Source organism: Spodoptera frugiperda, chromosome 31 (genome assembly GCF_023101765.2).
Source record: "Spodoptera frugiperda isolate SF20-4 chromosome 31, AGI-APGP_CSIRO_Sfru_2.0, whole genome shotgun sequence".
NCBI classification, from domain to species: domain Eukaryota; kingdom Metazoa; phylum Arthropoda; class Insecta; order Lepidoptera; family Noctuidae; genus Spodoptera; species Spodoptera frugiperda.
The window spans coordinates 851810-855477 of NC_064242.1; positions in this window are offsets into that span (position 1 = coordinate 851810).

A 3668-nucleotide genomic window follows, 5' to 3' on the forward strand; every position below is an offset into this window, starting at 1 on the left:
TTAAGTTTAATTATAAGTACCTACCTCATTTTAGACCTTAACGTAAAAATTGCTATTTTCTAAAGCTATTCTGCGAGCTCAATAACTTACCTAAATACCACGATACTAAGATACATTTTCAAATAACAAAAATTTAAATCGTCACAATTAAAAGTCCTCAAAATTAGCCATTACACCGCTTCAACATTATAGGGCTTTCGAAAAAATAATTAAAAATACCATTTTAGTACCAGTGAGAGCGATAATTTATCCGGGTCACTGCTGCCGGTTAAAAAACCGGACGAGGATAAAAATGAACGGGTATTAATCCCCGGGCGAAAATTGGGGATGTTGAGGGGAATTCACAAAAACCCGTGGAATTAATACAATGTCAGTATAAATGTTCGGCCGACACAATTATTTTTAAATTTAAATTACTGTTGTGTAATACCTTCTTACGTGGATTGTAGTTGACGAGACTATCAATGAGTAGTATTGGCGGGAACTTACCTGGAAACAAAGAAAAAAATATATTATAATTAGCTATTAAGATCCAATAAGTACTTCAATAATTAATATCTTATATATTAAGGCGCGGTGAATAGACGACTTTTATGTATTTGAGGGGGTGAAGCAGGTGAAGTGGGTCTCGTGTACTGAGGGGTGCACCGCGCAAATGTCATTGATACGCGTATTCCATTTTATTTAGGAGCGTAATTTCGCTTCCATAGTTTCATGGACGATTGGCCCAATGCGTTGCTGTCTAGAATCGCGTTCCGTGATCCTTAAGATCGAATCTCATTACTCGTATTAGTTTTTGTTTTCTTATTTTTTCAATATTATGTTGTATACATTTTTATTTTATTTTTATTTATTTTTTTATTTTGTTTTTTTATGACTAAAACCGAAATCGAACAATAATTTACATAAACTTACTACTACTATAGTTTTTGCGCTAGTGACAGTTGCCTGTATGACGTTGACGTCTCTCAGTACCACATGATTAGGGATGGACATTAGAAAGATCTTTTTTATCGCTATCGATACTCGCAGCGTACATTGTATTCTCATTAATTTCTTATCTACATTTATTTAAAATTATCTAAATTTACATTTTTAAATACTACAACATACAAAATAAAATAATATTTAAAAATATAAAAATAGGAGCCGACCAGTAGCGGGAGCATGGTCCAAGCTACCGGTGGTTAGGGCTCCAGAGACAGAAACCTTCTCACAATACGTGCCGTTTCGAGAAGTACTGCCTTCTGCATCAGGCCCAGCTTGATCCGCCCAACCCCAGCCTCCTAAGGTGATTGTCGAGGCTGTTGGGTATTAATCCGTTGGCCGACACGACTATCGGCACAATGATAGCCGAATCCACACTCCACATGTCGACAACCTCGTGAGCCAAGTCAAGATATTTTATTTGTTTATCTTTTTCAGCTTTCACGAGGTTCTCGTCATGAGGAATGGTGATATCGATTATCATCGTGTGGCGCGCTTGCCGATCTATCACCACTATATCAGGTTTATTGGCTACAATAGTCCTGTCAGTGATGATAGATAGAAAGATAGATAGAAACAACTGCTGAGCCTGTACCAAGCGCAGGTTCGTTTGCATTGCTACACACGCGTGTCTGTATCGCTACACACGCGCGTTTGCATCGCGACTGTATCGCTACAAACACGCGTCGACGGTGCGTTTTTCTCCTACAGAGCAGTTTGTTGTCGTTTGTATCGATACAAATGCGCGGCCCCGGCGCGTTTAAAAAACGTGGTGTGCATAGGCCCTTAGAAGCAGTAGGTAGGCACTAACCTTTTAAAAATTAAAAAAGGGACAGGAGGATTTATAAATAAAACACCAATATTAGTATAAAATATGTATTAATCATCTTGAATAATTAGGAGAATGTCATCTTAGAATTGTGAAGGGGTTCGGGGTACGTATATTTTCTTGGTATCTTTCCCAACTGAGATACCATATTATACAGGCTGAGATGCACGCCACTGACGAATAACTGATAAAGTCGCCTCATCTTCCAAGACTCTTCTGCCAATAGAGTTACAGCGACCAGTCGCAATCGTACAATTTACACAGCGATCTATGTCGTCAATATTCGATTGATAGGCTTGTTGCAGTTGTCCAAAATAGAGAGTCAGGTAATTTATAGATTCAAGATCCGTCAAAAGTCCTTTATAAAGCCGAGGTCGTGGGGTTAAACAATAAAACATGGAAAATACGTGCGCACGAAACACAACGAACGAGTGTCATCCAAAGAGTATAATAAGTATAGGGAAAGTGTCATCTGTCAATCGGTGACTGACTGAAGTCAGACAGAAGTGTTTTAAGAAGTTTAAATCAAAGAGTACGTTATACATACATTATTTTACATACATTATTACACAACTTAATTTAAGTTTTCTCGCTTCCTAGATAGAAACAAGGTACCATATTTTGTGATTTCCCTTAGAAAAATATGACGGTTTTTTTAATATACATTTCAACTAGTTAACTGCTGGGCCCAAAAGTCCCCTTTCCTTTTAAGAATGATTACGCTCCTTTTAAGAATGATACGGAACGTTACTGAATGTGTCATCTGCACCATGCTACGCGGTAATAGTATAAGAAAAAATTAATTGTATTTACACAACTTATAATTCAAATCGATTTCGTACAAAAAAATATACTGACAACCCAACTTAGAAAATACTAATTACAAAATAAAATATTACAAACAGCAAAAAGATATGTTAGTGAATGATTATTTTCTGAGCGGCGATTGACACAAACTGACATAGGTCCACCAAGCAGCGCGCCTCAGCGGTCACTGCCGGTCCGCGTAGGAATGAAAGAGAAACGAATAGATGTCATGATCGGACGACATTTTGTTCGATTCGTTCTGAGTTATTTATCATGAATTATATTAATTCTTACAAATATCTCATTTCAATCGATAAATAAATGCGGCAGATCCTTTTATTATTTTAAATTACGTCACTGTTATTAATTTTATTAAGATATGTTCATAAATAATATAGTTACAATGGCTAGAATTTCAATTTAAATGGTTAGTTTATGATTTTTTTCTATCGAGAAAATTTATAGAAAACGTGTTTTGAAGAAGATGGTCCATTTATAAAAATGATCAAGATTAACATATATTTTTTTTGTTGCTCTAACATGTAAACATTGGGCAAAAACACTGTTAAATCAATCCTATTTTGACTATGCACAGCGCCTTAATGACCCTACTTATATAATGATTAGTGCCTATCTCTACATAAATACTATTTTTTAAGATGTTTTCTTTTATAATCAATGTCACACTAATATTATAAATGTGAAAGTTTGTTTGGATGTTTATCCGTCAATCACGCTAAAACTATTGAACGGATTCTGATGAAAATTGATATACAGGTAGGGGACTCTTTATCCCATGCTGGCAGAAGATAGTACTTAATACTTTTTTTAACTCACACTACCACATTTTCTCGGAAATACACCCATCATTAATTTACCCACCTTTCCACAAATTCAACAAAAACGTGTCGTAACAATTTCCCCAGAATTCCTGAAAGCCGACAGCCGCGAAAAATGGCTCCATCTTAATGAAACAAACGAAACTCCACTCTTAACTGTTTTCAATGGAAAACAGAAGTTTGGGAACTTTCAGGAATATTTCACG